Below are 25,008 nucleotides of genomic sequence, written 5' to 3'. Positions count from 1 at the left end.
CGTTTCTTCTCTTGTAATTTCGTATAAGACTCGATAAGGCTAAATCTTTAGTTTAGAGGGTCGGTTTCAAAGGGTTACAAAGGACGGTAGATGTAATGGTGATGGGTAGGCTTGAAATAAAGGTAGAAATGGGTTTAAGTGTGGCGCAAAAAGATTGATCAAAGACTTGAAAGAACTTTTGCTGATCGGGAATTCAACCAACATACACTTTGAAAAGATTTCTTATTTTTTTTTTTAATTTTGTATCTTTTTTTTACAATATATTCGAAATTAGCAAGCTAATTACAATACTAGAACTTGAAAATATGATTTTTTTTCAAATTTCTTTCTTTTTCGAATTTACAATAAACCTACTCTGGAGTTGTTCCGAATGTCTGAACTCCTCATTTTAAATAGCTCTGCTACCAACTGATGTGAACCAGCCTCGTTTGATTGAGTTGAGTCGTTTTTGTTGCCCGATCGTCTAACGAAGAAGTCTCATTCGTATTGCTTCAAGTAAAGTTGTAGTCGTCTTTGAAATGGCACTTGGGTTCAAATTATGTACAATGGAGTTGTTTAAGTGCAAAGGTTCGGTTACTAAAAGAAAAGATTTAGTTTCAGAAAGGGAAATTCGGTTTGAATGAAAAACAGATTGATAGGCTTAAAAACAAGAAAGAACCAACACTAAGGGTAAGTGATGACCCGAATCTTATATGTTCTTAAGGTGGATGATGAACGGTGTAAAAGGACCTCGACCCACTATTTATCAAAGATATGAACCTTGGTATAAGTAGAACGCCACACTTTGGTTGAAAGTGATAAGTTCGATTTGCAAAGAGCAGGGTTGACGCCACTAACTAGTAGATAAGCCAACGGAGTCTTTGGACGAAATTGAGAGAAGAAAATTCTCACAAAAATATTCAATATATTATAAAATTGGAAAAAGTCGTTTTACAAATGAACAATCAAATATTTATAGTTCTTCATAAGCTAGCCGAATAGACAAACTTAAAAGCTAAGAAAAATCAAGAAAATTCCAGAATTAATTCCCTAAGGAGATTCGGCTGAATGGGAGCTCCAATAGGCAGCTTAAGAATTAAGCAAATGAATCTTGTAGAGATGAATGCACCGGTAGTCAAATGGCCATGTCTAGATTCGACCAGGCCCTTAAATGACTCCTTAAATTGGTACTTGTTGGCTGAAAAGTCAGGAACATTAAAGAGGGTCTTGAACAGCTAAAACAAGTGTCAAAAGTCGGTTATGGAGAGTCACTTGGTGTGAAAATTATCAGCTGAATAGTCTTTGGTGTGAATGCTAAAAATGAGCAGCCTGTAGATGTTTGGAGATGACCAATTCGCCTGAACATTCATTTGGAGAACCATGCATGCATCGCCCAATTGCATTGAACCTAAGGTGCATGCACCCATGCCGTCCAAGGTAGATTCCTGCACCAAAATAAATTAACAAATTAATCATGCATCAAACTTATTAAATTCGGCAGTAAATGAATGTAAAAATTTGCACATAAAATTCGGTGAACTAATTAAATATTTGTATGAGTTTAAGACATATTTAAGACACTAAACTAATTAGGACATATTTAATAACACTCAATTATTATTTGACCAGAATTAAACTTAATTAATTACTTAACTACTTTAACTAATGACAAATTAAATAATTATTCCAGCAAAATAAATGTAAACTCAAATAAACTTAAGATGATGAGCTAAGAATGAGCTCGTTGAGCTAAAGTTGAGCTGAGTGAGCTTGAAGTAGAGTGCACGGATTGCTCGTCTTGCTGGTCCATGAGCTTTCAAGAAGACCAGCCAAGGATTCACCCCAAACCCGATCAACCAAAACTGAAATTGCATGTTTGAACTTCTTAGCCCTAGCTCGAGTAATAGGTCCTTTAGGCAGCTCGAGAGAAGGGTCGTTAGCACTTAATAGCTCTTGGGTCTCGATTGCATCAGTGTAAGTCCGTAGTTAGGCTATGGCAACATATAAAGTCTGCCATTGCAGTAAACCAGTAAGCCATCACCACACAAAAAGGGAAATAATTGTATGACTTGTGTGCCAAGTAGCATAACAAGATGATTATGGCGCATCTGAGAATGTGTGCAAATAGGATAATAAGAGAATGTACAAAATTTGGAAGATAAGAAAAACTAGTAGAAACATTTGAAATGTGGGTAAGTATTTTAATAAGGGAAATCTGCCAAATTGTTATGATAAGAGGAATTGGTATAAGCAGTTTTAACTCAACAAATGTAATGGAAAGGGATATTTTCTTCAACATATTTAAGTATCTGCCAATATGAGTCCGGTGGTGTTTGAGGAGTAAACCAGTATTCCATAGGATAGTGAGACAAGCAAGTGGATTCTAATCCTAAGGGTCTACGGGGGTAAACTCTAAAATATATAAGACGTTTAAGGGATTATTGAGTTGCAAAATTCTGATAACACTGGATAAGTGCTTCGATTTGATAAAGGTATTTGCTATGATAAATGCAAGATGAAAGCACATAATTAAAAAGTAGGAAAAGTAGAAGAAAGTGGAGTGGCACAATGAATGCTGTACAAATAAAGATAGAAACCATCCAAGGAAACCATTCTCGTGCATATTACTTGAACTGACAGATGAATCTGCAGTAAAACTTAAAAGTTCTAATTAAATTTTAATTTGATGTATATTATTGTATAATGAACCAATTGCTTAGTTTAGACTTTAATTTTATATTAACATTATGTTTTATAGGAACTGAAACCCTTTGGGAGCAAAGATTTGACTCAAAATTGAGTTGGTGTTGCAACACGGAACCACCGTGTCATAACACTGCATCTATAATCGATAAACTCAAGAAAACCATTTTGATGTCGCGACACAACAACTTCGTGCCGTGGCATAGAGGACAGTACTCCCAGGTTTTTAAAATTTTAAAGTGTGTCGCAACATCGAACCCCGATGTCGCGACAATGACAAACTGCCATCGATGTCACAACATGGAACCCTTCTGGCGCGACAGCGCCGTAATTTTCTACAGGGTTGACCCAACTCGATTGCGCAACCTGACTGCTTAAACCATATTTTTACCTGATTTTTTACCTCAAAACCCTTCCATTAAAGCTTAAAAACATCTTAACCTAGTATCTTAACTATTTTTAACACACTATATCTCTTAAAACCCTCTCAAACTTCATAAACTTCAAAAAACCCTTTCTCTATTAAATCCCTAAAATTACAAATCTTCTTTTCCTGTCTTGGATTCTACTTGGTGCAGGTGCAAAAGTCAAAAGTTCATAAGGAAATCATCATCACCGTTGGAGGGAAAGCAACAAAGACTCCAAAGTTAAGGTTAAGAGTTCCAAAACTTAAATTTATTGCTCAATTGCTTTCAAAATATTACTTGTTGTTTTTATTTTTGCTATTGAACATTATAGCAAATATGCCTCCTAGAAAAACTAGAAAAAACCAACATGTATGAAACTTCGATGGTTTCAAATCATCGAAAATTTCAAAATCCAACTGCTGAGAAATACTTTCTCAAATTACAAGTGAAAACTTTAATTCAAGAACAAGGATTTGAACCATCGATGGTTTTGTGTAATTATATTTGGACATTGGTTCGATACCATCGTTGGGAGCGATTTTGTGTCACTCCTAAAGAAAATGTAGTAACTCTAGTAGTTCAAGAATTTTCTATCTCTTTTCGCGATTAAGGGTCGAGGAGACCGTATGATGAAATATGGGAAACCGTTACAGTAAGAGGCAAAGAAATGCAAGTTACTCCTTGAGAGATATGTGAATTTTACAATGTCCCATAATATGCAAAAGATTTCCTAGATAACATTGATATGAATACATCTAGGAACATAGACATGGATGGCATTGTAAAATATCTAACTCAAGGAAGAGGTGTATGGAATCGTAGACCGGATACTGAGTTACCGACTAACTTTAATCAGTCAATAATGTTCCTAGTAGCTAAGATGTGGATGCAACTAATTTGTACTATAATCACTCTTATATTAAATGTCTCTAATGTAAATACTTTTCGAGCTATTTTGTTGTGTGATATTTTGCAAAAAAAGAATAATATGTGTCAGAAGATGGATCCATTGGGATATAAAGCGATGCGTTCGTAACCAAAAAGTTGGTGACTTCTTTCCTCATCATGTGACAGCTCTATGCAGAAAGGCTAAAGTTCCAATGGAAGACCATGAGTAATTCATTGGAGCTGACAAAGAGTTTGATCAGAGATTCCCTATACACTCAATATGTTGAGCTTCAGAGAAAACAAATTACATATTGGAACCAAAGAACAAAGCATAAAATGGATGTTCTGACATCATTAAAGAAAGCAACACCAAGGGCTTGGAAAGAAACAACGAGTGAGACCATGAAAATAGATTGGATGATCTATTAGATATAAGAAATAGGTCCAGTAATTTAGGAATTTGCACAACAAAACAATATCATGGAACCAAACTACCCATTAAATTTGGATATATTCAAATCATTCAACACTAGATTCAAGGAGACAGGGAATGAGGGAGGAGGAGAAGAAGTGGACGAGGCACCCAAGCAAGATTTTCAAAGGGTTGAAGCATCATTCCAGCCACAATATTCCACATCAAAGGGGCCCATCATACGAAGCCCAACTCGACATGCATCTTCGATGAGTGGGAGCTCTCACCAAGGATATGGATTGGGAAAAGGAAAAGGACCAATAGAAATGGGGCACTCAGCTCGTTTTGATGAGTCGAATGATGATTAAACTAAATTTTTTAGTTTCATTTTTTGGGATTGTATTAATTTGGGATAATCTTTAATTTTTTAGGAGTAGGATTAACAGTTGATTTTTGTTTGCTTTAGTGTTTTGTTTTAAAAATTTTCGTTTAGGAACCTTACATGAGGAAGCACAACAATTTCAAACTTTCGATGATCAAAGGATGAAGCACCCACCGATAGCCAAAACTACCATGATCAATTGGGTAACTTCTTTTTTTATCTTATCAGGCTACACATTGAGAAAAATGTGTTTTCTAAAATGTGGGGGGTAATATAGAAAATTTGCTTCAATTTTTATTTTTTATTGTCAATTGCGTGCTTGAGCTTATAGAAATACAACTTGTATCACCCTAGATTTAATTTATTTATGTGCACTATTTTATGTCACAAGGGAATTTATGGTCTAGTGGTTAAGTGTTAGTTATTTCCATAATGTCCCAAGCTGAAGCCCCCACAGGCACATCTTTCGTTAATTTGACCAACACATCTTTCGTTAATTTGACCAACTAGTGTTTGTATGAATATTGGGATAAAATCTTGTGGTTATCTCATATCTTGCATGTTTTGGTTATGAACTAATTAATCGATTAAGTAATTATTTATCTAAAATTGGGTCTTGATTCAAGAGTGCTTAATATATTAGGGAGTGACACCTTTAATAGAATACCGAGATAGGATAGACCACAAGGGTATCCTATCATTTATAACTTGTACCAAGTGGTGAGGTCGAGAGGGTATCTGTATGCCTACAAAGAGATTGAGAGGGTGACTTAGGTGGTAATCCTTAGTAAAGATGAGACCGAGAGGATATTCGTAGCTAAGGGTGGTAAACAACTTAGTTGATAATTAGAGATTTAGTCGATCATAGGCTGAGAGCTCGCATTATTGACACTATGAATAAAAAATTTCATTAGGTTATTTTAGATTAATTAATTTAATTAGTTTAATTAATATTTTAATTCTGTATCAACATTGCTAATTCTTGACTCAGTTAGATTAGTGATTATTTTCAGTAATTAATTTAATAATAAAATTCTCTGATCCTCAATCGCTTGGATACAATCCTTGGAATACTTTCCAAGTGTTTCATTGTAAACAAACTATATTACAATTTGACTCGTATACTTGTGGACACCGCTGCTTAATTTTATTATCTGTTTCCTCCAGTATTTCCAGTCAAGACAATCGCACATCTGGTGGCGGACAAGTTGTTGGCATCGTTCCCGGGGATTGCGACGATGAAAATTATTATTAGTTCACTTGCATTGTAAAATAATACTAGTAGAAAGATAACATGAGTTATATAGTTTGATAATTCTTAATTATTTTTATTTTAATTAATTAATTATTTTTTATTTACTTAAAATTTTTTAAATACCTTATCAACTATTTAATTTAATCATGGATGCAGTTGATGATGAGTTTGATGAAGATAACAGTTGAGATGAAGAACGCTAAATGTCTACGTGGTACGATGGCAAACTATATAAAAAGGGATTATACGATCAAGAGTAAATTATAGAGAACCAAATATTTCTCATAATAGTGATGCTCCAACAAAGAAACCAAGCGATGACTCCATTAGAAGAGCTCATGTATGATTTTCCCAACCCTGATTACGAAGACCATTATATTGTTGTTAATCACACTAAACCAAATTGTAACAGTCAATGAGAGTTGGAGGTGTAACACCCTAAAATATGGCCTAAGAGTTTTAAGGGTATTTTAAGAATTATAGCCTTAGAGTGTTCGGAATTTTGCGGCATGGTTTATTGGTAGTGTTTTTTACTATGGTTTTTAGAAAATTAAATCAATTTCTGAAAATGAGTTTTAAGTATCTTTAATTTTGAAAATAGAACTTACTTGTAAAAGAGTCAAAACTGAGAGTTTTTATGAAGCAAATTGCCCAAAATTTTAAATTGAACCTAAAACCCCCCATGCCACAACCTAAAAACCCCTTTGCTTGTTCCATTTATTACTCTCCGAAGTCTCTCCTACTTGATTTTGATCTTTAAATCCTAATTACTCTAGATTTCAAACATCCCTTGAACTATAAATCTCCATTTAAACTTCATCATCTACATCATCTTCTCCAAACGTGGATTTTTCTATATTTCCGTCAAAGCTCATTTTTTTCCATCAAAGGTAACCATTTGACTTTCTATGAGTTTTAAATGATATCTAGTCCCTTAAACTGAATTTGTAGCCATTGAAACACATGTTTGATTAAAAGTCGAAAACTAAGTCTTTAACGGTGAAATTTGAGATTTTGCTTAAAAACGATGTTTTAGAGTTTTTTCAATTAGTTTTAACATGATTAGAATGATTCTAAACTTACTTTTAAGTTTCCTTAAAGATTTCTTGAGTTTTAATGAATTTTTAGAAAATAGAAATAAAACATGTCGAAAAAGTTGATACCATGAATTGAGTAGTTTTTTATAGTTTAAAGGTTGAGAATTAGTCGTAGGTGAATTATAAGATGAACGAAATTGGTTTTAGGTAAAAAGATTAAGTAGAGATCGAGATATTCAAATTTAAATTTTGCTATGTTTCGGTGCATGAGAACTTAGTTTAGGTTTATGTTTTATATGCTTGTAATGAGTCATTGACTAATTTTTGGATGTATTGTTGTGTGAATTTGTTGTGTTGAAGTTCTAGATTCGAGAGAACCTTCTACGAGTAGAGATAACGACAAGAAAAAGTGAGTTTGAGCTTTCAGCTTTTTGGCGAAAGCGTAATTGGTGAGTGGTTTGAGTAATTGCTTGTGGACATGGTTCAATGTGTTATTTGGGAATTTGGTAGTAGCCTAAACCCCTGCTCTAACTTCTGAGTGCAAGTGTTCTTTTACCTATGCTAAATATGTGGTGAAATATGAACATGTTGTGATAACTGTTGTGATGATAAATATGGGAGTATGTTATTCATGCGATGTGACAGTGTGTATATTGTGCCAATGATATGATTATGCGGTGAATATGTGCAGATAATCGATAAGTAATATTTGATGAAATTATGGTTATTTTAGCCTTGTGACTTATGAGACCATTAGATATAGGTGGCATGCCATTGGATTATGAGTACTCACTTATATGTGTTGTGGTATATGGGGCGCTGAGGCCTAGAGACAGTTTTGGAAAGATAAGGGAATGTGAGCTGAGCTCCATTCAATGGGATATGTTTGTGTGGTGTGTTGAAGAGCGTTAGCTATATACTTCGCTTATGGGATATGTTTGACTCTACGAGTCCATGTGAGGTGTGTTGGAGATCCATGTATCCGATGAGTGGTGACAAAGTCCACTTTATGTTTCATAAACTCAAAAGCCAAATTATCATACACTATGACTAAATGTGATTGTATGTAATTATATAAGTTCTTATACATGATTGAAATCTGTCGGAATATATATATGCCTAAAAATTCATATAAATAATGTGTAAAATAATGCATGGACTATGACTAAATATGTGAATTATGGCACTTAATTAATGACGTTGTGGGAAAAAGCTATATGTTGTTTGGTTGGTGCATGACGACTTGTTTACGTAGCGGTTGTTCTAGGCATTCACTTAGCTTGTTAAGCTCACCCACTCCATTTTATCCTTTGCAGAGTAGTTGCATTCCCGATGTGAGCGATGTGGCCGTCGAAGGATTGATACAAGCCATTCTTATTCATTATAGTAGGTGTTTTGCTTATTCTAGTTCTAGGGAATAAAAAGGCAATGTGGTAGATGTAACGCTGGGGTTTGTGCAAGTTGACACAATCGTTATCAGGTAATAAGTAAGTATCGAGTTATCTTCTCCACAGGGATTGTATTTGTGCTAAGTCACTTAATTTGTAAAATTATATTAACAGTTTGAAAAATAAAAACAAAATATAGTTGAGAAGTGGTATAAACTAGATGTAATGATCCCTAATGTAAATTATCCTAATATGCAGACTATATGAATGAAATAGATTTTAGCAAAATTTAACACAATTTGCAACAATTATAACATAAATAAACTAGGAAAATTACTTTAATTAAACTTAATTTATTATCATAATGCTTAATAATATTCAGAAAAACATTCCATGGCAACTCAATCTTTCATGAATTTGGAAACCAAATTAGGTCCTTTCGGAATCCTTTACTTAGTAAATACGCATTTTATTGATCCTTATTTACTAAGGGTTTCTTAGCATTCGTGTGAGGTAACATGGACGTGTTAGGTTTGAAACAATTTAATCACACAAATCTAAAAAGTATGCAGATAACAAAGCCTAGTTAGGGTCGTTATGCAACCTACAATTTAATCGGGTTAGGATCTAAATTGAGCATGCATATTTCAATTATGCGTCCATTAGCTGTCGTCTGGTTAGGATTGCTTAGCTAATTCAGGTGCATTTATGAATGAAATACAGACTTGATTTTAATTGAAAACATGATCGATTGAGGCACAAACATTATAAGCATGAATCAAATAAATATTATATAATCAAAATAATCATCCTAGCTTAAATAAAATTAAGCTATCATTGTTGTAAACAAGAACAAAGAACACATAGCAAACATATTTATATTAAATTAAAGAAAAGAAAGATTAAACCCAATTCAGAGTGGCTGTCACCCAAGACTCTGACTAACGAGTCTCCTTCTCTTCTTTGCATTGCTCCTTTGCTGATGGTTCTCCAAGGTGGCCAACCAAGGGCTCTTTAAGAGGGTAATTTGTTAAAATTCTTATGCAAGGATGATGATAGGTGTCAGAGCTAAAAGAGTTGAGAGAGAGGATGAGAGATGAGAGGGATGATGAGATGAGGGATGATGGATAAAGTGAGAAATGAGCTCTTATTTATAGGTGAGGAAAGGGAGCTAGTTTGCTAAAATTAGGAGTGTCCATCCTTTAAAACCTCCGCCAAGAGTCGCCGGCCATGAATTGAGGAAATGTGGTTGATTTTTCCTTGATTTTTGGTCAATTTGAATGCCACAACAACTCAGGAGTAAGACTCGGTCTCCAACAAATCTTTAGGTAAATCTCATATTCCTTCAACTCTTCAAGGGCCTTGTATAATTAAACCAAAAATTGGTTTATAATCAGCCATGTGCAGTCAAAAATTGTATTGACTTGGTCCCCACTTTGGACGGTTTTGCAATTAGAAGAAAACTCTCAGACCTGTAAAAAATAACAGATAGTTTAGAGGACCAAATGAATTAATTTAACCACTTTAATTAATCAATTTACTTAATTAATTAAACCTAATTTTATTAATGAGATATTTACAATGAATTATTAAAATATAAAATTATATTTTATTATTTAATTTAATCATGCATGGCCCACTTCATAGCTTAAAAAATATAATATGCTTAAATTAATATAAAATAAGCCATTTTATGCATGAAAACTATATAATAAAACATAAAATTACATTTTAATAATTTCTATGTCCTAATTTTATATTTTCACATATTTCATTAATTTATTAAACAATTACTTGGTTTTAACAACAATTTTAAGTAAAAAGGTGATGAATTATATAGGAAAAATCCTATATATTTTTCCGTTTACACACCTCCAAACTTAAATCATTGCTCGTCCCGAGTAATGTTCATGCACAACACAAGGTCTTGATAAGGCAAATTTTGCTAAGAGTGTAAGTAGCATCAATCTTCGTCTCATAATCATGCATCAACAAATTCATGCTCATAGATCTTCTTTATTAACAAGTAACTCATATACAAACATTCTGAAAATTTTATTCTATGTTTCAATATATGTCAACATGAATCATAGTTTGCATGCATGTCACAGCCATAGATAATATTTTTCATTCAACACAATTTCTCCTCAATCAAGCAAACAATCACAAGGCTTATTTTATCTTCATATGTTGAACTTAATACTTCCTCTCCACTAATGTAGGTGACATAATCATCAAATCAATAGGTCTTTTATAAGGTTGCAATAGGGCTTGGTTTAAAGGTAGGGATTTTAAGAGATGATACATTTCGATTTCAAAAATCTTAACCTTTAACTTGTCCTGGATTTCTTGAAACTCAACCTTTTTCTTCAAGTGAACCTTTGGAACACCCCCAAACTTATTTTTTACTCAAGCTCATACATTTTTCCTTTTTGAAGACTAGGCAAACTTTTCTTCGCTCTTTCTTTGTCTTTGTGATTGTTTATTTTATTTTATTTTATTTTATGCAAGAGCACATACATCTTTATGAAAATTTCCTCAAATGTTGATAACCAAGACAACTTTAGTTAAGATAGGTGCACAAAATTAGGATAATTTTAAAAAAAGATGGTACTGGCTTATAATGTAGGTTTATTATAATGAATAGGCCTTTAAGCTCAAAATTATAGTTTCAAGGGTCTAATATCATAAGGTGGGCTTGAAAAGGCTCAAACGATCCAAAGAAAAATGGTGCCTATATCATTTTATATTTTTATGCTCCCTAGGATTTAGTCTCAAGAAAGTTACTAAGTCAATTCTAAAGATATAAACCTTCATGCATGTCTGATCTCAAGAGAAACTAAGTTTTCATGGCAAACATTACGTAAGACTAAGATCATAAAAACATTCCATTCTTCATGATAACATACAATCACTCAGAAAAAATCATCATTCATACTTGCATACAAGCTATCTTATTAAAAAGAATTTCTCTAAACATCCATTTATTAAAACATACTTATGAAAGAAATGATTGAAGCATACTTGAAAATTTTAAAATTTGAGCAATTTATTTGCCTTACCCCCTTTAAAAAGAAGCAATGTCCTCATTGTAAGAACAAAGTAATGAATGAAAACTGAACACCAGGTAGGGTTGTAAACAAAGAGAGGTGAGTCATTAAGACTGCTTAAATACCAAGTCTTTCCGAATAACCCAATCCTAGACATGTTCATTCCTATTGCCACATCACTTAATCTTTTTCTTTCTATAGAAGTATTTATTCATGCTTGCTATGTTTTATTTTGCAAATATTAAACCCTAATTACTAAAGAAATAAATCCCTAAATACTTAAAAAATAATTAAATAAATAACAAGACAAGAATCCCTCTTTTTATTTTTCTAACACATTCCCCTTATCTTCTTTAGTTCCATCTCCGCTTGCATCGTCAGTATCTTCCATCCATGTCTCAAAGATAGCATTTAGGAACTCAGGAAAAAGTGTTAGAGATATTCTTAAAAGTATTTCGAATTGAATCATCCCTAATTTTTGCATATTTCTAGTAAGTTTGTTGTTGATTGTGCATGAACTTGCACATATCCATCAAAATTGACAGCTCCGATTTCTTTGAAGTACTTACAGGAGTCGGCATTGGAGTTGTAAATTTTGGTTCAACACTTAGCTTGACTGGTTCTTTTTCTAGCTTAACCCTTGGTTTAAACATTTCAGCTCTTTTAGCTAGTTGAGGACTATTTGGTTCCTTATCAGATTCTTCTTTAGTGTCTATAACTGAATAAGCTTCAGCTTCAGTTTTATTTGTTAACTCTTTGGTTTCTAGCTAAATTGGTTCCTCTTGCTCGCCTTGGTTCAGCTCACGCATTCTCTCTACTAACCTATCAAGATCATCACTTGTGATGCACCCTTGGACATACTGCCCCTTCAGATTTGCTTGTGTTTTAACACGGGCCATTAAGCAAAGTGAAGTGATTAATGATGGGAAATAAGCACTTCCTGCCTTCTTTTTAGCACAATCGTGAATTTCCTTGAGGATAATTTTCTCAACATTAATGGAATTTTCTGTCAAAATTGCATATAACAAGAGCATCCATTCTATTGAGATGGTGGAACGATGTGAGGTAGGCATAAAACTGTAGCGAACAAAATAAAACCAAACATTTTCTACTGGTTTAAAGTATTCTCTTCGATAAGAATAGCTCCCATACTTTCTTATAATCCATTAGGATCCCGGATTTGTCACAACATTAAGCACTTGTTGAAGAAAGTCCCAATTGATATTGTTCATCATAGGGTAGTACTCATCTTCCTCAACATCAGGTAAGTTCAACAAATCATTGATGGACTTGGAAGTAAGAGATACCTTTTTTCTTTTGAACGATGACTTCAATAGCATCTTGTGTAGTCAAACTAGCATAGAATTCTTGAACTAGTTCATCATCGAGAAGTGAACGAGCATCACAGAATCGTTCCCACTTGATAGCATTGATTATCTTTCTAATCGGCACAGGGACAACCATCACATCATTACTCTTCAGGTTGAAACCCTTTTCCAGCATCATAGGTTGATGTTTGAAAATTGAATCAAATCACTCATTCACTTCTTCATCGATCAAAATCAGGTTTTTAGAAGTAGTTTTTGACGATCTAGTTCTTTTGCGAGACATGGTATTTTCCCAAAAATTCGATAAGGTTTCTACTTACAGAGGTAAAAGAGAAATCAGCAAAAGAGGGTGGAGCTTGCTTCGACAGACCTTGCTATGGCGAAGGAGTTGCGGCGACGACGACAATGTGCAACAGTAATGGTTGTATGCTGCATCCATAATGGCTACGTGCGACAGCGACACCGATGCTTCGGTAATTCTCTTGTGGCGGCACTAGGTAGTTTCAGCCAAAGAAATGAAAAAGGGCTAGAGATTCTTTTAAAGATTTGAGGCTAGCGGCACAAAAAGAGAGATTTTAAGGAATTTTAAGGTGTAAGCAAATTACTTTGAGGGATATGAAAATTTAGTAGAATGGAGAGGGGTTTATATAGGGAAAATGTAGGGCAACATGTAGCAAAAATGTATCTAAATTAAGGTTACTTTGGCGGCAAGTAATGGGTGTGAGGGCAAGGGTTAAATTTTTCCCTCCTTTTTGCTATCTTGGGCTTCAAACTCAAACTGTATCTCACTAAAAAAAACTTATTAGTACTTGGGCCAAATTTGACCCCCTTTATTAACATAAAAATTTTAAATTTTAAAAAATAATTTAAACTAGAAAAACATTTTAAAACCTAATTAGAAGATTTCTTCTTAACAAATTACATTTAATTAATTCCCAGGAAAGGTTGGTGGGGTCATAGCGGTCTCGCTTAAGTTCCAATCTCCTTAGACAGAATTAATTAAATGTACTTAATTTAACAAAATAAATTCTAATTATTTATTTATTTACAATACGAGTTTATGAAAAATCAAGGGTCTGTTAATTTGCGCGAAGATTCAACTCACTCATCTTCACCATCCCAGTAGTGTTTGAGACGTTGACCATTAACTTTAAACGTACCTCCATAATTGTCGTACAATTCAATAGCTTCATAAGGATATATTCGGTGGATGGTATAAGGTCATTTCCATCGGGATTTTAGCTTCCCAGGAAATAACTTCAGCCTTGAATTAAACAACAACACCTTCTCACCTTCTTTAAACTCGCAAGGTTTTATATGACTATCATGCCATCTCTTTGATCTTTCATTACACATTTTGGCATTCTCATAGGAAAACAACCTCAGCTCTTTCAACTCATCAAGTTGTAACATCCTTCTCTCACCGGCTTGCTTAAGATCAAAATTTAACTGCTTCAAGGCCCAGTGAGCTTTATTCTCCAATTTTAATGGCAAATGACATGGCTTTCCAAAGACTAACCGATAAGGAGTCATTCCTAACGGAGTCTTGAATGCTATTCGATAGGCTCATACTGCATCATCGAGCCTTCGAGACCAATCTTTTCTGTTAGGGTGTACTACCTTTTCAAGGATACCTTTGATTTCACGGTTCACTCTTTCAACTTGTCCATTAGACTAGGGGTGATAGGCAGTAGCAATCTTGTGCTTCACATCATATTTTTCAAGCAACCACTTAAGCCATTTGTTCACAAAGTGGGAACCTTCATCACTAATAATAGCTCTTGGTGTCCCAAATCATGTAAACACATGCTTATGTAGGAACCGCTTGACTACCTTAGCATCATTTGTAGGGGATGCTTCAGCTTCAACCCACTTGGATACATAGTCCAAAGTAACTAAGATGTATTTGTTCCCATATGAAGAAGGAAATGGGCCTAAGAAGTCAATGGTCCATACGTTCGAACATTTCAATATCCAAAATGTTTGTCAAGAGCATCTGATTCCTCCTTGATATATTTTCAGTTCTTTGGCACTTATCACAGTTCTTTACATAAGCATAAACATTTTTAGATAGTGTAGGCCAAAAGAAATCTGCTTGTAAAATCTTTGCTGCAGTACGTGAACTACCAAAGTGTCCCCCACTTGGAGATGAATGTCAATGATAGAAGATCTCAGCAATCTCACTTTCAGCTACACACTATTTAAAAAAATGGATCATCTTAAAAATAATACCGACTATCATGAAGGAATTTTTTTCCTTTGTTGGTATGTCATTTCTTGAGGAATTATTCCACATGCAAGATAACTGGAAAAATCAACAAACCAGGGTATTTCATGAATTTGACTTACCTTAAATAAGTGCTCATTTGGGAAATTCTCGTTGATAGGCACACATGACTAGGTTACCTTATCTTGCTCCAACCCTGACAGATGATCAGCTACTTGATTTTTGACACATTTTCTATCTTGGATCTCAAGTTTAGATTCTTTGAGTAAAAGGATCCAACGAATTAGCCTTGGTTTTGCATCTTTCTTCGTGATCAAGTATTTAATGGCCGTACAGTCAGTAAATACTGTAACTTTGGTACCTATAAGATATGAACGAAATTTGTCAAAAGTAAAAACTATAACAAATAGTTCCTTTTTAGTTACCGTATAATTGAGTTGGGCTCCCGTCAAGGTTCTACTTGCATAGTAAATAGGGTGGAATACTTTATTTCTTCTTTGACCCGTCACAGCTCCAACAGCATAATCACTTGCATCGCACATCAACTCCAAAGGTGAGTCCCAATCAGGTGTAACAATTATTGGGGTTGTAATTAAATGATTCTTTAGATCTTCAAAAGCTTCCAAACATGCTTTGTTGAAATTGAACACTGTATCTTTCTTTAACAACAAACACAATGGCTTTGAATTTTTTGTGAAAGCCTTGATAAACCTTCGGTAAAAACTGGCATGGCCTAAGAAACTTCTAACTCCTTTCACATTAATTGGGGCCGGTAATCTTTCAATTACATCCACCTTTGCTTTGTCAACTTCAATTCCTTTCTTTGAGATCTTGTGACCTAAGACAATTCCTTCATTGAGCATAAAATGACATTTTTCCCAATTAAGGACAAGATTCGTCTCTTCGCATCTCTTCAGTACCTTAGCCAAATTACTCAAACATATATCATAAGTGTTACCAAAACTAGAAAAATCATCCATGAAAACCTCAACAAAATTTTCGACCATATTAGTAAATATTGCCATCATGCATCGTTGAAAAGTTGTAGGTGCATTGCATAAACCAAAAGGCATTCACCTAAAAGAAAACGTACCATATGGACAAGTAAAGGTTGTTTTATGTTGGTCTTTCGGGGCTACAACTATTTGGTTATATCCCGAGTAGCCATCTAAAAAATAATAGAATTCATTACCTGCCAGTTGAACTAGCATCTGATCCATAAAAGGCAACGGAAAATGGTCCTTCTGAGTGGCTTTGTTCAGCTTTCTGTAATCAATACACATTCTCCAACCGGTAACAATTCTCGTTGGAATTAACTCATTATGCTCATTTTCATCAATCGTGATTCCACCTTTCTTTGGCACACAGTGTACCAGACTTACCCACGAACTATCTGAAATAGGATAGATGATTCCTACATCTAACCATTTAATCACTTCCTTTCTCACAACTTCTTTCATAATAGGATTGAGCCTCCTTTGCCCATCAATTCGAGCGATTTCACCTTCTTCTAAAATGATTTTATGCATCCAAAATGAAGGGCTTATACCTCGAATATCAGTTATGCTCCAACTAATTGCTTTCTTAAATTTCTTTAGAACAATAATTAATCGCTCCTCTTAATCTTTTGTCAGTTTCGTTGAAATAATCACAGGTAAAGTAGAACAATCACCTAAATACACGAATTTCAAATAGGAAGGAAGTACCTTTACTTCGAGTTTAGGTGGTTCTTCGATTGACAACTAGGGTTGCACAAATTCTCCGACTTCCAACTCCAATGGTTCAAACCGTGTGGATTGAATATAATTTCTCGAATTGGCTTTCATCAAAGCCATGTTTTCTTCACCTTCTTCACCCTCCAAAGGGTCAAGATCTAAAGCTTTCTCCAATGGATCTTCTTCAAAATTGCTTTCCAAAGAAACCAAGGTTTCTATCTCTTCCATAACTGAACACTCCTTTGCTGGATCGAGAAATTTCATTGCTTTAAGAATTTTAATGGTTACCTGATCATCTTGAACTCGCATGGTGAGTTCACCTTTCTACACATCAATTAACGTTCTTCCCGTGGCTAGGAAAGGTCTCCCAAGGATAATTAGTACTTCTTTATCTGCTTCAAAATCTAAAATAATGAAATCAATAGGACAAAATAAATTTATCGACTCTTACCAAAACATCCTTGATATTTCGTTCAGGATATGCTAAAGATCAATCCGCTAGCTAAAGCGCCACAGTTGTAGGTCTTACTTCACCTATTCCTAACATCTTGAAAATAGACTTAGTTATTAAGTTGATACTTGATCCTAAGTCACACAAACCTTTACCACAGTAAGATTCACCAATGTTACAGGGTATAGTAAAGCTTCTTAGGTCTTTCAATTTCGATGGCAGTTTGTTTTGCAGGAACGCACTGCACTCCTTTGTCAAAGCAACAGTCTCATACTCACTCAGTCGTTTTTTCTTGGACAGTATATCCTTCATAAACTTCACATAATTTGGAATTTATTCAAAAGGCTCCACCAACAGAATATTGATGTGTAACTGCTTCAGAACATTCAAAAACTTCTTGAATTGCACCTCCTGTTTCTACTTGTGTTGCTACAATCTTTGCGAATATAGAGGTGATGGAGCTTTCGGTTGAACCAGACAAATTTTCTGAGTAGGTAAATCTGCATCCAAAGAAGAAGTTAAAATATCTGAATTCACTAAGTCAGGGTTTACCTTGTCAGACTTTACAGATTCTGATTCCTTTGGTGTAGGAACTTTAACCTCTGGTTCACTTTCCTCCTTTTCAGCATACTCATCTTCGACATCAATCAATCGAGGTTCCAGAGTCTTACCACTTCACAATTCCACTACCTTGATATGTTATTTACCCAAATTCCTTGGATTCTCAGTATCGCTCGATAAGGTTCCTTGCAGTTTATTACGAAGCTCTGTAGCCAACTGACTTATTTGGTTTTCCAAATTTTTCAGTGTTGCTGCTTGGCTTTGGATCAAAGTGTCATTCTTTGCCATGTATGCTTTCAACAAGTTCTCCAAACTATTTGATGCCTCAAGTTGAGCTGGGTTTGGAGCTTGCTGATTAAACCCTTGAGTTTGGTTAGGTCTTTGCTATAATAAGTTATTGTTCAGTCCATTTCCTTGGTTGCTCCAAGAAAAGTTAGGATGATTACGCCATGAAGTATTGTAGAAGTTGGACTGGATTCCTTATCCACTACTATTTTGATATTAGTTCCCCACATAGTACACTGACTCGGGATTTGATGGACAATTCTCAAAAGAATACACACAAGAAACTACTTCAAACGGACTTAGTCGCTGAGCTATAAAATTATTAGTACTATTAGCGGTTAATTGTTTTAACATAGAGGAAATAGACGATACCTGAGCTGATAACGAAGTGAGGGAGTGAAATTCATGAACTCCGGCTACACGTCTTCCTGAAGCTGTTTGATTTGTTAGCCATTGATAGTTATTACTCGTGACCCTCTCGATGATCTCATAAGCCTCATTATAAGACTTAGACAAAATTGCACCATTTGCGGAAGCATGTACCATCAATCTTGTATGTGCATTGAGACCATTATAGAATGTCTCCAACTAGATACAATGAGGAATCCCATGATGAGGACACTTACGAAGTAACTCATTGAATCGCTCCTAAGCCTCATACAAAGACTCGTCATCCAACTGTTGGAAAGTTGTGATCTCGTTCCTTAACATAGCATTTTTTATAGGTGAGAAATACTTAACCAAAAATCTCTCTACTAATTCTTACCATGTAGATATGGAACTTGGTGGCAATGAATTGAGCCATGCTCGTGCTCGATCTCGCAATGAGTACGGAAACAACTTCAACCTCAGTGCGTCTTCAGTCACACCAGCTATCTTGAATGAATCACTCACCTCCATAAACAATCGGAGGTGGAGATGTGGATCTTACGTGGGCATACCACTAAATTGGCCCACCGTTTGTAGCATTTGAAACATCACTGGTTTCAATTCAAACTAGGTTGCCTCAATATCTACCCTTCTAATTCCTGGGTTTAACTCGCTAAAAAGTGGCACAACATATTGTCTGATGCATCGATCCCTACCATCGGCAATGAGGATGGGATTTCCTACATAATCGGCTTCATTACCTTGGTCTTGATTTTGATTTCCCAGGTGCATGTCGACTTGTCTTTGAGCTGTTTGTTCATGTCTTTTTTGTTTGAAAGTTCACTCAATTTCAAGGTTTATAAAGAGTAAATCGATAATTTGGTCTATGCTCATAAACACCTGAGAAGAAAATCACAAAAATTAAAAAGAATAAGTTAATAATGTTAGAAATAAATCAAACTGACAATAAATAATTTCACGAAAAAAATGACCATGGCAACATTTGATAATCCACAGGCAGTAGCACCAAAAACTTGTAACGCTCGGGTTTCTGCAAGTATACACAGTTGTTATCAAGTAATAAGTAAGTATCGAGTTATCGTCTCCACAAGGATTGTATTTGTGCTAAGTCACTTAATTTGTAAAGTTATATTAACAATTTGAAAAACAAAAACAAAATATAGTTGAGAAGTGGTATAAACTAGATGCAATGATCCCTAATGTAAATTATCCTAATATGCAGACTATATGAATGAAATAGATTTTAGCAAAACTTAACACAATTTGCAACAATTATAACATAAATAAACTAGGAAAATTACTTTAATTAAACTTAATTTATTATCATCATGCTTAATAATATTCAGAAAAACATTCAATAGTAACTCGATCTTTCATGAGTTTGGAAACAAAATTAGGTCCTTTCGGAATCCTCTACTTAGTAAATACGCATTTTACTGATCCTTATTTACTAAGGGTTTCTTAGCATTCGTGTGAGGTAATAGGGACGTGTTAGATTTGAAACAATTTAATCACACAAATCTAAAAACTATGTAGATAAAGAGCCTGGTTTGGGTTGTTATGCAACCTACAATTTAATCGGGTTAGGATCTAAATTGACCATGCACATTTCAATTATGCGTCCATTAGACGTCTTCTGGTTAGGATTGCTCAGCTAATTCAGGTGCATTTCAATCACATAAGAACGAAATACAAACTTGATTTTAATTGACAACATGATCGATTGAGGCACAAACATTATAAGCATGAATCAAATAAACATTATTTAATCAAAATAATCATCCTAGCTTAAATAAAATTAAGCTATCATTGTTGTAAACAAGAACAAAGAACACATAGCAAACATATTTATATTAAAATAAAGAAAAGAAAGATTAAACCAAATTCAGAGTGGCTGTTACCCAAGACTCTGACTGACGAGGCTCCTTCGCTTCTTTGCGTTACTCCTTTGCTGATGGTTCTCCAAGGTGGCCGACCAAGGGCTCTCTAAGAGGCTAATTTGCTAAAATCATTATGCAAGGATGATGATAGGCGTGAGAGCTAAGAGAGTTGAGAGAGAGGATGAGAGATGAGAGAGATGATGAGATGAGTGATGATGGATAAAGTGAGAAATGAGCTCTTATTTATAGGTGAGGCAATGGAGCTAGTTTGCTAAAATTAGGAGTGTGAATCCTTTGAAACCTCCTCCAAGAGTTGCCGACCATGAATTGAGAAAATGTGACTGATTTTTCCTTTATTTTTTGTCAATTTGAATGCCACAACAACTCAGGACTAAAACTCGGTCTCCAATAAATCTTCAAGTAAATCTCTAATTTCTTCAACTCTTCAAGGGCCTTGTATAATTAAACCAAAAATTGGTTTATAATCAGCCATGTGCAACCAAAAATTGGGTTGACTTGGTCCCCACTTTGGATGGTTTTGGAATTAGAAGAAAACTCTCAGACGTGTCAAAAATAACAGATAGTTTAGAGGAGCAAATGAATTAATTTAAGCACTTTAATTAATCAATTTACTTAATTAATTAAACCCAATTTTATTAATGAAATACGTACAATGAATTATTAAAATATAACATTATATTTTATTATTTAATTTAATCATGCATGGCCCACTCATAACTTAAAAATATAATATGATTAAATTAATATAAAATAAGCCATTTTATGCATGAAAACTATATAATAAAACATAAAATCACATTTTAATAATTTCTATGTTCTAATTTCATATTTTCACATATTTCATTAATTTATTAAACAATTACTTGGTTTTAACAATAATTTTAAGTAAAAGATGATGAATTATATAGGAAAAATCTTATATTTTTTTCCGCTTACGATGAGACACTTATTTGGATTGTTAAGATGCTTTTGGGATTATTTTCATATTATGTATGTTTGGAAGCATGTAGACTTAAATATGGTATTTAGACTAATAATTTAGACATTTTGATGCTTATGTGACTAGGTGAATGAAGCATGATGTTTAGGAATAAATTTAAACGGTTTAAATGCTCTTATATGCTAAATTTTTGTAACCTAAAGCAGAGGTATCGATATTAGGGCTTTTAAAATGATTCCTCTGTATTTTCAAAAGTGCAAGGAGTCAAAATACGAATTTGGTATCAATAATTTCACTCGAGTTTCAATACTCTGGGTAATTATCGATACCATGTGAAAGTTACTGATATTTTTTAATGTTTTGAAATTTGGTGAGAAACAAAATGCTAGTTTGATATCGATTTTCCAGGTGGTATCGATACCAATTAAAAGAAATATCGATACCATAGAGGCGGTATGGATACCTACATAACAATTTTGGGAAAATTTTCTAAGTGGTCTTAATGCTTGAGATATGTACATTTTATGTTTGTTTTTCTTATGTTAGATGATTAAATGCGAAACTATGTTTACATGACACGATATTCTCATAAATGCTAGAGTAATTAAAGTAAAAAAAATTGCATGTATTTCAATTCTGATAATTATAATGAAATCGATGTGAGACGGTGATGTAGCATTCTAGTATTCGGGCTTGGCGACCAGGCCGAATATGGACTGTTACAGGAGATGTATTCACAATGTAATGTTGATGCATAAATTCACGAAGCATAAGGTTGTATGAACAAAGCTTCAACAAACCAATGGAGTTATAACGGAGAATATGGTATTTTTGAATATCTAACGCAGCAAGAATTGGATTTAACCATGGATGATAAGGTATACCGGGATTTATATGAGCAACATAGAAACAATCAAAGATCACGATGGTCGAATGAAGCATCAACAAACCAACGAAGTCACGATCGAAGGTGAAGAGAGTAGGAAGATTCATACAAATTTCCTTTGGAATTTGAGGAATATAAGTCCTTCTAACTAAAGCTAGAAGTCTAAGGACAATCAGACAAATTAAGGACATTCAAAGATCCAAACGATCTCTCTCATAATCCGCACGAGATAGTTTTGTGCGAGACAACCATGTCAACCTACAATGCGAATGTAGTGGAAATAAAAGAATTGAGGGCACAAATATTGGAAATGACAAAATCACTGACACAAAAATAGAGGCTCAGAGTTCTTTGGTAGAAATTAGATATGATGTTCCCAACTCGTATAATAAGAGACACCGTATCCTCATCAATCACTCCGAATTAGATGATAATTGTCAGCAAGAGTTTGGAACCGAAGACCACAATGAGACTTTGAATGCAATAGCCCGTTTTTAGTGAAATTATAATAGTGGTTTTGGGGCCACAAATCTGACGTAAAAATTTTTTTTTTATTATTATTTTAATTTCTACAACACGTTAGTATTATCGTCAAAAAATTTCATTAAGAAAGTTTACTCTTTGCATGCTTAATTCGATAAAAAGGAATAAATCATAAAATGAGCAAAAGTAGACTTCTAGTAGCTAAATGTATCAAATGGCTATAGAACTTTAATGTAAGAGTCCTTATGTGGTTATTAGACCATTAATGAAGTTAATGGATTTATATGGCTTGGTATTAATGAAATTTTTAATGTTTTAAAAGGGCAAAAAGGTAAACGAGTAATTAAACTAAATTAAACAAAGTAAATTATGTTCATCTTCTTCATTTCTTCATACCACCACCAAAAATACTTCATTAAACCAAGCAAGGGTATTCGCAGAACTTCCTTTGCTTGCATGATGAGTTTTTAAGCCCCATTTTTAATGATTTCTATATTTTAGGAGTAGTTGTAGCTTAATCTAGCTAGTCCGGGGACTAATTTGCAAAATTGTTAAAATTTTAAGGTTTTTCGATGAATGAATATATGTGGTTGTTGATGTTTGATGGATGAAAATGGATAGTTGTTGTTATATAAACAACATTTGTTAAGTGTTTTTTGATGAATTTGTCAAATAGAGATTAAATTGAAAAATATAAAATATTCATGGTGAAATTCTAAAAATAATAAAATGTATGGGTTGGTAGGGACCTATATGAAATTTGGCTAGAATTGGTTAATAGGAAATTGCTTAAATTTTTATTTTATGAGTTAGGGACTAAATTGAAATGAAATCAAAACTATAGGGGCAAAAATGTAATTTTGCTCAAATATGATTTGGACTGAATGGAATAGAATAATTATTGAATTGAATCAAATTTATTCATTTAGATCAAGATAAACCTCATACGACTGTAGATCGGGGCAAAGATAAAGTTTCCGATTAATCTACTCTGTATCTACGTTTTATCGTCGAGGTAAGTTTGTGTAATTAAATTATATTTGTATCCTTTTATTTGAAAGATATATGTGTTTTGGACTGCCCTGTATATAATTTTTGCATATCCAACGATGTTATGTCGACTACCGAGCCCTGTTTGAACCTTAAGAATTCATAGGATACAAATGACATGCCATTAGGGTTTACATGTTTCGGGTGTTGGTCTTGAGTGTCCTATCGATGGTTGAGGTTTGGAATATGCTATGGATACTCCATAGCTTGTGTGAACATCATCATGTAGCTACGTGTGAGCAGGCCTATTTTTACAGCTCGTGTGAGCATATATGTAAAAGAATTGATGGACTACAGTTATATGTTAGCACACTTTGTGAGAGCTATCCCGAGTATCCATCGGTATCCTAAATGGTTCAACGGGAATGATTTGGAAAGGAAACGGTAAGAGAACGACATGAACTAAGGCATGTACATATATGAACTTCTTTGATATGGTGATACATGAAAATTATGTATGTTGAAATAGGTGACAAACTTGAATGATTCATGTTGAGATTAATGGCTATCAATGTTAATTTGCCTATGATTTATATGATGTATGCTAACATGTTTGTGTGGATGCCTAGACATTGGCCAAGCTTTTGGTTGGTATTGTCCATGCTAAATTTAAATGTTATGTAATGAAATGGTAAGTTAAGTTTTACATTATATAAAATTACTAAGCATTCATGCTTACTTTGTGTTATTTTCCATGTTTTATAGTGAACCAGAAGCTCGTTTGGGTTGGAAGCTTGTCGGAAACCTACCACACTATCCATCGACTAAATTGGTAGATTTTGATGTTTCTAAGTCATGGTGTTTTTGTTTGATGATATAGCCATTTGAGTTGGCTTGTAATTTTGGTCTTTTGGACGATAGAATAGTTATTATGTTGTCATGTATATGTGTCCTTATATTGGTTGATATTATGGTGTTTATGGTGCTTAAATGATGAGAGTTTGGAATGGTAATTAAAATTCATACTATGAGTTGTTCTTTGATATACTTGAATGTGGTCATTTTGGTATACTGAGTGTGACTTTGATATGTCAACATAGTGGTAAGTTTTGGCATACAGTTAGTTACAAGTTGGTTGACTTATGCCTAAATTATGCAATTGTATAATACATGTTGGTTGTTGGGATTGAGGTACCTTTTGGGTATATTGGTTGTATGATCAAATACCTTATTGGTTTAGCTTATTGATGCATGGTTTTGTGCACTTTGAGTGCTTGAATATATGTGGAACAGTGGTTGTAGATGTGTGCAGGCTTTGGGTGAGAAAAATGGCTTGGAATTGGCCTATTT

General features: G+C 34.0%; 1 non-coding gene across 1 annotated transcript; it reads left to right on the top strand.

The window, feature by feature from the left end:
* The first annotated feature begins 18,672 nt into the window (after positions 1-18,672).
* LOC128036286 (small nucleolar RNA R71) lies at positions 18,673-18,779 on the top strand. The gene has a single exon (XR_008193084.1). It is a non-coding gene; the product is annotated as a small nucleolar RNA R71 (small nucleolar RNA).
* The last annotated feature ends 6,229 nt before the right edge of the window (positions 18,780-25,008 follow it).

Source organism: Gossypium raimondii, chromosome 13, assembly GCF_025698545.1.
Source record: "Gossypium raimondii isolate GPD5lz chromosome 13, ASM2569854v1, whole genome shotgun sequence".
NCBI lineage: Eukaryota > Viridiplantae > Streptophyta > Magnoliopsida > Malvales > Malvaceae > Gossypium > Gossypium raimondii.
Note: the sequence above shows the minus strand (reverse complement) of the source record. Positions and strands in the feature narration are given on the sequence as shown.